At 37.3% G+C, this 13,183-nt stretch overlaps 1 protein-coding gene across 1 annotated transcript in view; it reads right to left on the bottom strand.

Annotated features, from left to right (window-relative positions):
• Positions 1 to 13,183, bottom strand: part of ncor2 (nuclear receptor corepressor 2) — a 121,705-nt gene that overhangs the window by 51,129 nt on the left and 57,393 nt on the right. The gene's annotated exons all lie outside the window — the stretch shown is intronic.

Raw genomic sequence — 13,183 nt, 5'->3', positions numbered from 1 at the left:
GCATTTGTGCGTTTGAAACGAGTTATGTGTCAAGGTTTCATTCACCTTATAGGTTTGGGGATCTGAACAAACCCCTAAGCATGAGCAATAGCAATAGTGATGCATGCCTTGGCAAGCACCACAAATTAATACAATTCAGCACTTCAGGGTTTTTTTTTTTTTTTTTTTTTTTTTTTACATTTTGGGTTCTTGGAGATAGATACAATGCACTCATTCTTCTCTAAAGGATGATGGTTACAACACAAAACCGCTTAGAGACTGTTTAGCAGTAAAATCTTATAATAAACTGGTGAATGTACACACAGCAGATCAGTGGTTGAGACTATTGGAAAATCAGCTAGTTTAAAGTGTGGTAAAGAGCTTCTGGGTTCATCCTCTCACATGAAGAGAATGTTATATAAGAGGAGTGATCGGGGAGGGCGCCTGCTGTTCTCTCTCTCATCACCCCTTAAAGATCACTCAGGCAGAGCAGTCCTCAAGGCAAATGCCTGGACTGCGTGGACAGAATCACCAAACTAAAATACAATAACAAATAATAACAATAACCACCAACAACATTATTAGTGGCATGCATCTGGCTCACGTGAAAGATTATGAGAATATAGACAATGCAAATGCTATGTTCCATAATTAATCTCATCTTCATGAAACCCCTTTAACATTAAAATATGTGGCTAAAATATCCAATTCCAGGATGTCCATGGAAAGAGAGAGACAAAGCCCAAGGACCAAGGACACCCTGAGAGCCTTGCTAATGTTCAAAACATCCCTAGGGGCATTCTAAACTTCAGGCGGGATTTAACACTTGAAAGAGGATTTGACAGAGTCACTTTAGGACTCAAAGCTGTATACACACACATACACACACACTCTCTCTCACTCACACATACACACAGAGTGTAGAACGAAAAGTGAAATGAGTGCATGAGAATTAAAACACCAAGCTGCTTTATATAAACAAACCTGTGCTAATAAATGGATATGCACTGCAGTAACCTCCACACTAGTGTTGTCACGGTACCAAAATTTCAGTATTCGGTACCAATACCAGTGAAAATCCACGGTTCTCGGTACCAATTTCGGTACCAAAGGGCTAGAAATCAATTCATTCTTTGCTGATACTTCCTCGTCATCATGGAGAGCGCAGTTCGCACCGTTTCAAAAATAGTCGATCTCCGAATGCGAATGAACTGACTCTGAATTTTAGTACTGTTTCTTATATGAGGATCCTTTTTCAAATACAAGGTCAATATTGATTTTCACTAATGACAAAACAACAAATTATCCATGAATTTATATGGTTTGTTATTAATCTTTAAGAGCTTTCCATCTTTACTCTCCTCATGTTACGTTGCATTCGCAGATCGATAAGTTTCTCCTTTCCACAAGCGCTTGCTCTCCCGTGGCATCTGTCGTTGCTATGCAACCATGAACATAGGTGCGCCTGGAAAATGCTGCGCGCCTACATTTGGAATCACGAATCTGCACGCGCAAAAAACGTGCTATGTTAACGGCCACTTATGGCAACGTGACATTAGCCTAATCCAAAATATTTCCATATGTGTCTCTTTCCTCCTTTCTTATCAACAAGTGGATTTACAGCCACCACATCAGCAGCACCGCCGGTCGCCATGTCACGCGCTTAGAGGATGCAACTGCACACGCCTCGGGCATGCACACGCATCAAGTACCGGGTTTGAGGAAACCTGGTACCGTGACGTTTAAAAAAAAAATTGTACCGATTTGGTACCGAAGTACCGGGTCTTTGACAACACTACTTCACACAAACAGGTACAAGTGCCAACACACACACATTCTTGTACATCTATCTTTGTGAGGACATTCATTGACACAATGCAGTCTCCAGCTCCTGACCCTACCCATCGCTACGAAGTGCCTAACACGAACCCCTACCCTTAACCTTATTATAACCTTATCCCTGAAACCAAGTCTTGACCATCAATCAGAACTTTAAAGGGGTCTCAGAAAGTGTGGACCAGCCAAAATCTCTTCACAACTTTGTGAATCAAAACTACTCCTTTCCTAGTAAAAAATTAACTTGATTTTCTAAAGTCAATGAATAAGCAGCAGCTCAAACCAAACCAAACCAAACCAAACCAAACATGTCAATCTCTGTGTAACATACTTTATTTAGGCATGCTTTATTTTATTTATTTAAGCATCTGAATGTCTCCAGCACATTTATAAGTACCCAAATATAAAACATATTTCACCCCTCACAGACATTATCACATACGTCAAAAACTTTGTCTGGCTGTCCGTTGGACTATTAGAATTAAAAGCATTGACACAACACACTAATGGGCATCAACAACTTCACTGAATACTAAGAAAGAAATAATTATTACCTTACGATCCATCTGTTTTCAAATCCACATCGTTTGAATATCACATCGATGTCTGCGGATGCAAGTATAAATTTGATCTTCACTCGCTGAAATTCAATCGGAATGATCAGGGAACAGAGAGAAATACTTCTCACTGCATTCGTAAACGGAATAAACGCCAATTGAAAAACTTCACCAGGTTAGTGAATTTTTATGCACGAACAAAACCAGCAATGCAAGTTTGAGAGGTGGCGCCTCACCAAATCTCGTGAGAATCACGACTTGCTTTACGGCACGACGTCACATACATCAAAAACATATGAAACAGCCTCTATGGAAGACACTAGCATGCATTTCAGACGTGAATCATGGCAGAATCAATGAAGAAAGCGTGGTCGGAAGAGTGCATAGACGGCTCTGCGTGAGTGGTATTTACGACAGTAACGTTACTCCACAAGATAAATACAAGTGCTCCACAGCGACTCTAGTGGTCGCTGTTTGAGAAAAACGGAAACTGCATAGTGTGCCTTTAAAGCATAAAAAGATTGTTATTTAAATTTGGCGTCTGCATGTTCTACGTGTCTGAGTGAATGAGTGGCAGTTTTGTCTACTACACAAAGTTTGGAAGTTCTTAAAGTAATAATAATACAGTTTATTAAAACATTTAAAGGAATATCATAGAATGTAATTTTTTTGTAAATGTTATATTTAAACTGTAAATCTATTTTATGAAGCGCCTTGTTAAAACATTTAAGGATTTTTTCTAATCTAATTTAATTAGGCTACATAAAAAAAAAAAAGATTAATTAAATTGTTAAAGTTTTATACATTCATCTGATTAGCACCGTTTTGATAACAAAATTTTATATATTTTCTGGATTCTGTGTTTTATGAGTTAAGAGACAACACAGAATTCTTAAAGAAACATTTTATAGCTTACTATTACTCATTTTTATAAATAGTTCCAATTAATTGTATTTTTTTTATTTTTTTCAGTGCCATTTTGACTTCGTGTCAGTGATTATGGGATGAATGGACAGTGTGTTGTGGTGACATTTCAGCTCTCAGCTGCCATGACAACAGCTGTGGCAAAACAACCCACCACAGTGGACATACCAGTACATACGTGTGTGTATTTGCATTTCACTTCTGTTCCAGGACCATTTCATGCAATGATTCACATTACAGACATGAATGATACCTCAAATCACGTGGCTTGAAAATTAAAAAGCATTACTAGGGCAAACAGAACTAGGAATGACAACTAGTGACCAAGCAGTACAGCAAATGGCAACTGGCAGTATGAATGTGGTTTTAGTGATAAGATTTTCCAGGCCGACGTTTAGGGCTGGGGATTGTTAAAAATTTTTCTATTTTGATAAAAAGATTTTGTTTTAAAAAGATTACATTACATATTAACCCTCAGAGGTCGGAGATCACGCCGGCGTGATCTGCTCGCTTTTTTCCTTATGAGTTGAATTGAGACCCGAAATACTCTTTTGACTTTGATTTTACAAAACAAGTTTCATACATCAATCGATTCTGTTAAATGTGTATTATTTTTGTGTATGCTCACAATAAAAACAAAGTGCTGTGCTTTTTGCCAAATAAAGAAAAATAAACACGAGGCGAGTTCTGCCTTCTCTCTGCCAGTGTAGTCCATTCTGAAACGCGTCCGAAAATGAACAATAACTCAGCGAATACTCAGTCAAACAGGCATACAGTCACACAGGCATGAAGCTTGAATTCTCTTCTTTTTAATGAAGTAATTTATATAAAAAACAAATATTCTCATCTTGTGAAATCTGTATTAAAAGAGAGTGATTCCAGTCGAGCTAATTACATCTGATTCAGATGTAATGTGACTCCGCCCACGGAGAGCGTGCGCTATTCAAACGCAAATGACTGAGGCAATCCGCGCAAACCTGTGAACGCCCACATATCAGCTCGAGAAAAAACACAAGTTTATTCAGATCATTACTTGTTTACACCGTCTTGCAGCTGTGAAGAATAATAATGGAAAATGTCCCCCAGAAGTGCGGGTATATCGAGGAGCGAGCTGAGGAATACTAGTAAGTTTTTTCCTTCTCACGTGATTTTCTTCACGTGGGTTTCTGTTTATGAATGAATGAACGGCAGAGATGCGCGCTGTTTACCACAGCTGGCAAAGACAGTTTAAATTTAAATCGCGTGTGTGAATGAATGATGATGTTTCAGCAAACTGTATTGCTATAGGCTACTGAGATGAGTAAAAATCGTTGCCTCGTTGCCTCGCTGCCGTATCAGGCAATGACTTTGCAGGCAGCGTTTGCGCACGAAGGTTCCTCACGAAACTGATTTCGGAAAGACTTCTGAGGCAGTGTTACGGTTTAATGATCTACAGCAAAATAGAGCGAGCTTTGGTGAAAATTAAGTGAATATTTAAATGACTACAATAGTGATTTCTTGCTAGAAATGACATAAGTGGAAAATATTGATACATTTTTTTTACATTTACATACAAACTGATGACCAGCCACAACTTTCAGACGCCATGTTTATTTTTTTAGCTCAACTGGCACAGGATTGTGGGATATCAAAGGCAGCAAAGGATACACCTATACTGCCTTCAAAAATCGAATCAGATGAAGGTATCTCAGGAGACAGGAAGTGAAACTAGCATTGAATTCGGACGTGTCTTTATGCCTTCCGACCTTGGAATGCGTCCTCCAAAGGCAGCATTTATCAGTTATCGGACGCAGCCAGTGTTTTTCTTGATTCCTCGCCACAGCCAATCATGCTGCATGCTTATTGGCTCACTGACGTTGACGAGATTAACCCCTTAGGTATCGAAATTTGATACTGAACGACAAGAGATTTTTTGATACTCAATGGTATCGAAGCAATTCGGTCGGTGCCTAAAAAGTATCGAACTCGATACCCATCACTACCGATGGTTAGGGATGAGTACCGAAACCCAGTATTAAACGGGCCCCGGTGCTGAATTATGAAAGACCGCTGGATCGATAAGCTCGGATGTTATCGGTTCTGCTGTCGGTACTGGAGAAATTAAGAAAGTACACGTGCTATTTATTATTGCTATAAAGAAATTATTATCTTGAAAATTTAATATATATATAAAACTTCTCTATATATAATAATATTGAACCATTTGTCTGTGATGCATTTTTGCTAAAGAGAGAGAGTGTGTGTGTGTGTGTGTGTGTGTGTGTGTGTGTGTGTGTGTGTGTGTGTGTGTGTGAGAGAGCGATCTTTCATGTGGAGCCATGGCTCGCACAACACAACAGCCCTGCTTAATGAGTGACGATGAGGACAGAACTAAACATTCAAACGGTTACACTTTAGATCTTTGATATTAAACTAATTTTATTTTAGATTTAGATTTTGCCTTCCAATGATTATAAAAAAGAAGATATTTGAGGTATAACCATTAAAACCTAAAGCCACATTCTGTCTAGCGCAACCGCGCTTCCCTTGCGGTGCGCTGTCATTTCTCCCTAAAACCCAAACGTAACGTCAGAATCTGCACGATCGGTGATTGTTGTAAAATGTACTCTATACTGTTGCTAAACTGTGGGATGCGTTTGATAATAAAAGGCTATTAAAAGTACCAAAATTGCCGCAATAGACGCTGTTCCAAATGCGGCGCGCACTCCGAAACACACCGCAACGAGACAAGCAACGTATATATTGGGCTTCGTGTGCGCATCTAAACGATCAAATATACACAATGTCAAAATGGCCGTCTTGGAGATTCACTTAAACAGTTTATTCACTTAAATACAGTTTATGTCTTAAATGAGCGTAAATAGTTGGGAGAAAATATGATACGTAATAATGATTAGATCTGCATTTGGTCTTAAAGAGGCAGCAGTCTAATAAACCTGCTGACGATTGCTCCATTAATGTGAATCAAACAACAAAAGGCAAAGAGAAAATCAGTCGCAGCTCTTGAATGAATAATTTTGGCTTTTATAAGCTTTAATCTATCTATAATAAACTATGCAGTGTTATTTTACATCTGACTTTATTAGATGTCTTTTTAGCCCATATTACTCCTGAACAGTAATGTCAGTAGACATTACTTAAATTAAAGCACTGGGTATATAATTTGTATATTTGTTTTATTTATTATACTTTTTTTTGTTTGACCATGTGTTTGTAACTTTGTTTTTGGTGTCCTATGTCTTCTGTATATAAAACACAAAAGCCTGCACCCTTCTGCATAACATACATGTTTTATTTGTTTTGTTAAAGCATTGCTTTTTCTTTTGCTATAGATATTTATTTTACATTTCAAAATATAAAGCAATATTAATTATGTTCTAAATAATTGTTTTTCCTTTTTTTAATATAACAAAAAGAACCGATAAGAATACTGTTAAAGTACCGGATCAATAAGGAGTATCGGTAAGAGTAGTAATACCGTTAAAACCTTAACGATACCCATCCCTACCGACGGTACAACAGTAGCCGCTTTCCGACCAAGTAGTTACAGGAACTTAGTTCTAGGGACTGTCCACTTCTAAACAGTTCTATGAACTACTCTCCCCCAAACTCGGTTTTGCTTTTTGCGTTTACACTGGCCAAGTGGCCATAGACACTGGTAGGAGGGGTAAGGGAGTGACGCAAGCACGGCGACTTTTATTTTGACGGCGCGACAGACCTTTATTTTGACGGCGCTGAGAACGCCAGAGCAAACAATGCTAGCATTCGCTGTGTTTATTAGTTAACGATCAGTCTAACAGTACTGTTTAATATGTTATTAGATAGAACTGTTATAGAAAGTAGACAGTATATGAAAAAAAGGTTATTAGCCTATGCCGTGTGGTTGATGTCCAGTGTTGCTAGCTGGGCAGATAAACAGAATCATGTTTGGCTTGGTCCCCTCAAAGTTGCGTTGGATTTTCTCTTCAGCATAAAGGTTTAGAGACCCATCTATCACTGTTTTCCATGTTTGTATAGTTAGTTTATGGAGTAAATATATAGGCTATAATCTGTGTGTTTACATTATAGCCGTTTTAAAAATGGCGGGTGCTGGTGTTCCGCGTGCGTTCGGTCAATCAGCGTGTACTAACGTCACGGGTAGTTCCTATAGTGCTGGTTTAGACCCTACTCCGAAGTAGGACCTAAATTAGTTCCTCCAAATGGAGTTCCTAGAACTAAAATCGTTCCTAGTTCCTGCGGTGCGAACACGCCGACATCCGGGTACTTTAGCCAATAGTTCTAGGAACTGTGAAAAGGTTCCTCCGGTCGAAAAGCGGCTAATGTAAAATCCCATAGATTTTCACTGGATTGGAGCCATATCTAAAGACTTAGACTGAGCCCTTGGCTTGGCCCAGTAAACAACTACCGATCAACCACCTAGAACAACCTAGGATCGTGTGGCACTTCAGAATCGATTGTTCATCCCAGTTAGGGCTGGGTATCAATACCTAGCCTATGTCCCGATTAGATTCGATTCAATTGTACAATTTTCACTGGCCCCGCAAAAAAATGATAAATGAATAAAATAGTTATTGTTTGTGTTATTTTTGACTCATGTCTCCTTATATTGTAATAAATAAGGTTATGACACCAACATTTTAGATACCAGTGAAAAATGAACAATTCGATTCCAATTTTCCAATTCCACTGCTAAAACTCCTACCCAACTAATATAAATTTCAACGATTATTTAAGACAAGTAAACAGTCATTAACCCTCTGGGGTCTAAGGTGTTTTTGGGGTCCTTGAGATGTTCTGACATGCCCTGACATTTTTGATAATTTTTGATTATTTGATAACTTTATTTTTGACAAAACATATTATATTTAACATAAGCAAATATTGGCAAACAAAAGCTTATTTGAGGTGGCAGATATTTTACAGTAAAAATGTATAATCTATCCAAAACTAATCAACGAAATGTTGTCTTTCATATGTCTGTAACATAGGTCTTTCATTTTTATTATAAGAAATATAAATGTTAATTTGCAGTTTAATACGTTGCTTATACAAATACATTTTATTTCAACATATTTTAGTCGATATTTACTGAGTGTAGCAATACAGTTTGCTAAAACCGAAACATTCATACACAAACAGAAACGCCTGACTGTAACGTTGTTTTTATGAAATATTAGGGCATAAATGTTAATTTTCAGTTTAAAACGTTGCTTATACAAATAGCCTATATTTTATTTCAACAAAGGCTATTTCTGTCGATTTTTACTCAACTCAGTATAGCAATACAGTTTGCTAAAACATCATCATCCATTCACACAGAGACGCAATTTAAATTTAAACTGTCTTTTTGCGAGCTGTGATAAACAGCGCGCATCTCTGCGGCTGCCGTTCATTCATTCACAGAAACGCGATTAACTTGAGAAGGAAAAAAACTTACTACATATTCGGATCCTCTCTCCTGCAATACCCGCACTCTGAGGTAGATTTTCCATTATTAATATTTCTCACAGCGCTGCCAGATGGTGTAAACACGTAGGCTACAATGATCTGAATAAACTTGTTTTCTCGAGCTGATATGGGGGCGTTCACAGGTTTGCTTGGATTGCCTCAGTAGTTTGCATTTGAATAGCACGCGCTCTCCGTGGGCGGAGTCACATTACCTTTGAATTAGCTCTAATGAGCTCGACTGGGATCGCTCTCTTTTAATACAGATTTCACAAGATGAGAATATTTGTTTTTTATATAAATTACCTCATTTAAAAGCATAGAATTCAAGCTTCATGTCTGTGTATCTGTATGTCTGTTTGACTGAGTATTCGCTGAGTTACAGTTCATTTTCGGACGCGTTTCAGAATGGTCTTCACTGAGAGAGAGAAGGCAGAACTCGCATCACGTTTATTTTTCTTTATTTGTCAAAAAGCACAACACTTTGTTTTTATTGTGAGTATACACAAAAATAATACACATTTAACAGAATCGATTGATGTATGAAACTTGCTTGTAATATCAAAGTCCACAGAGCAAAATTAATTTCTTTTGAACTGAACTGAAAAAAAAGCGAGCTGGTATCGCCGGCGATACCGTCGACCCCAGGGGGTTAATAAAAAAAAAGAACAAATAATCCAACCACAAGCAATAGCACAAATAAAAAAATACAATAGAACAAAGATACAGATGAAATAATCAGTGCTTTTCAGGTAGGTGTACAAGCAGTTTTCAGGTACAAAAATTGAATAAAGAAATCAAATGTAAAATAATACTGCATATAATCTTTACTGTACAAATTAAATAAAAGGTTAATCCTTATTAAAGTTACAAAAAAGTTATTCAGTGAAAAGCAGGTAGTAATATCCTTGTTTTCAGTTTGATTAACATTAAAACACAAACAGCAGCAGGAATATCAGGCTGCTGTCACTAAGACTAATGCACGGATCCAGTATAATGATACACGTGTTGTCTTCCTCTACTGTTCTCTAAGTCATAACCGACTATGTTTACTAGGATACTCGCCAAAGCGGGCATTTTGAGATAAACCTGAGTGAATTTATCCGTTCAATCACAAGGAGATGTGAAAGAGAATTCATTTTATTATTTGCACGCTGTCTAACTGAGACGAGCAGCTTTCTGTGTGTGCTTCATTTGTGCACACACAAAACTTCTCAAACAGTGCACTCAAGTTCTCTTTCATGTCTTCCTGCTTAAGTTGACAAGGTGTGAAAACGCACTATTGATAAACTTTCGTGACAATGCAGCACTGAACGTCTTTCACGCTGAAAAGTCCACACCTGCATCCGCCATGTTAAGCGCTGAAAGAATAATAAGGTCGGGTAAGGATAAGGATAACGATATCATATTAAATGTCTGTGGAAATAAATACGGAAAAAATATTGAGAATCGATATCGAATCGACCACATTAGCCCTAATCCCAGCACAGATTAGTCAATCTAAAGAGACGTGAAGAATATGAAAAATCCAGTTCTGAGCTCAGACTCAATAACTCGTTTATGAATCATGGGCTGTCAGGGTAACACGAGTCATCTAACACCCTGAGCTGTAACAAGCCATTAGACACAGATGTGCTGGTTCACACCTGTCAGTGCATTGCAGGTATGCTGCAAATGGTATACACATCCCACAATAGTGTGTGTGTGAGAGACTCTTCCCCACCCTGAGCTTTCAGTTCCACTCGCTCAGTTTCATGAGTGTCATCGAGTATGACAGCTCTTACATAAAGAGAGGGAGAGATTTCCTCAGTCCACTTTGACTTGAGTGTCCTTTCAAAAGTCCCACCCTCCCTGCCTGTCTCTCACCCAAACATGCTCAAATCCGCATGTAAATATCCTCTATCGCTCAACCGTCACATCTAGGTCAGCTCCATTACTAATTAATTGCACAATGGTTTCCACCTACACACACACACACACAGTTCTGCCTGCAAGCCCCATATTGTCATAGCTGCTAAAAATAGACAAAAGCTTTAGGGGGGAGTCATAACAACTCAGCACAACAACTCTGGATTGAGAGCGTGATCACACTGACCTTAGAGCACAACTAACACAGGCTTGCTCTAAGGGTGTAATCATTCTGCCCTTTACATCACGCCACAAGCAGGAGGTGTGATTACAGAGACCTTAAATCATCCTGCACACACACACACAAACTCAGATGCACAATAAAGGGTAGGGCTGTGCGATTAATGTAATTGATTTTCGATTTAGATTTTGGCTTCCAACGATTATGAAAACAAGATAATCAAGGTAAAATGATTATTGTTCTGCTGTCACATTGCGGGTTGTTTCATTCCTCCCCTAAGCCAAACTTAACATCCAAATCAGCCGAATAAGTGAGTGTTGTAAAATGCAGTCTACTGTTGCTAAACTGCGGGACGTGCCTGATATTAAACAGTGTCATTAAAAGAGCATTAAGCCATGAAAGAGATACTGTTCCCCAGGTGGCTTTCTGTGCACAAGGTCCGAGACGGAGCGGAATACACATAGGCAAAGTATACTGTGGTCAAATAGCCTACACACAAAAATGTTAAAATGCCATTTTGGTAAGTATCCTTGTCGTAAACACAGTCAGTTATGTCTTAAGTGAAAGTAAACAGTTGAGAAAGAAAACGTGTGTAACAGTATAATGGATCCGTGCATTCTGTCTTAAAGTGACGGCAGCCCAAATTACTGCTTTAGTCTGTGTCATTCATGTTAATCGAACAACAAAAGACAAATATAAAATCAATCACTGCTCTTGAGTGAACAACTTTTGTAGCTTTAATAAGGATTAATCTATATTTAATGTACACTGATATGCTGTGTTATTTTACATTTGATTACTTTATTCAGTTTTTGTTGTAGGCTATTACTTATCTGAATACAACTGTTAGTACATCTTCCTGAAAAACTTAAAGCAATGTTTATTTAATTAGTAATATATACTAATTAAATAAACATATATATATATACACACACATATATATATATATATATATATACACATACATATACATACATACATATACATATACACACACACATATATATATATATATATATATATATATATATATATATATTAAAGACAGCTTTAACAAATATTTATCTATATTTAGTTTATATAGTAAACACTATGCAGTGTTATTTTACATTTAATTATTACATTTCTGTACCTGAATACTATTATTAGATCTTACTTTATTTGTAACTTTCTTATATTGTAATTTATCTATGCTTGTCATTAGTGTATTTGTTCTTATTTTTTTACTGACTGGTCACTTGTCTTTAGTAATGTTTGAACTTTCTGCTGGTCCGAAAAATTATCTTATCTGTGAGGCCATCCTTAAAAATATTCTTGTTTGCCGTAACCCGACCGACCCTGTCAATTTATGACCGACCCAATTATTTATTTATTTTTCCTTTTAGTCCGACGACTTGCCGGTTGTAAACTTGCGTTAAGACCGGCCAATTTTTTTTTACTCTTCAAACAACTAATACAAATGCAATAAAATAATATTAATTATATTTTAGTAAGTATATTGTGTATATAAATTGCCTAGGCCTACATACAAACGTAGGCTACGTTCATTCTTTTAAATAAAAACCTGTGGCGTCATCTATGATTATGTTTACACCATTGGTTTACGCATGTCACACTATGGCCTGTACGTTCGCTTCGTTTCATTCACTGTCAATGTTTCGCGCTTGGTAATGATGGCTGCGGCTACAGTAAATAAAATGTTCGCGGTCATCGTTCAAAGTCAAATAAATCAAAATGCATTAAAACACCTCGAAGACACTTTAACTTGGCACGAAGTTCTGGAAAAACTGTGCCCAGATCTTTTCCCATCTCCCCTCTAGTCTAACGGTGACCGCGTCGACTGACCTGAAGGAATTTTGTGAATTCTAAAGTCATTTTGATTTATTTGTTTCCCTCTGAAAATCCACTTTCATTGAAATCTAGTGGCTTCTTTTTTTCTTGATTCTGCCTCATTTTTATTTTTTTTATTTTTTTAATGAATGCAGCTGGAATTAATGCAATAAACCTGTTTTTTGACAAAGATTTCAAATTGTTTGTGGTCTATATAACTTGCATCAGAATGAGGTTTGCAATGGTGCGCCTGAAGGCACAGGTTGAAGACCCAGTCAGTGACGTCACGATATGCAAATTTGTTTAAATTCATACCTACGTAATCACCATGACCAAAAATTTACTTTTTTTTTTTTTACATTGAATCTTGAAAAAATATATATAGACCTACCGGCCCTTTTTATTTGTATTTTTTGCTGTTACTGCAAACCAAAATATTTTTAAGGATGGCCTGACTCAAAAACCGTGAGTTTTCTGATACGTTGCACCACTGCAACAAATGCTTTAAAACTTTTGCCAACAG

The sequence above is a fragment of the Scardinius erythrophthalmus genome, assembly GCF_964197995.2.
Source record: "Scardinius erythrophthalmus genome assembly, chromosome: 20".
Lineage (NCBI taxonomy): Eukaryota > Metazoa > Chordata > Actinopteri > Cypriniformes > Leuciscidae > Scardinius > Scardinius erythrophthalmus.
This window is presented reverse-complemented; position numbering and strand designations above follow the sequence as displayed.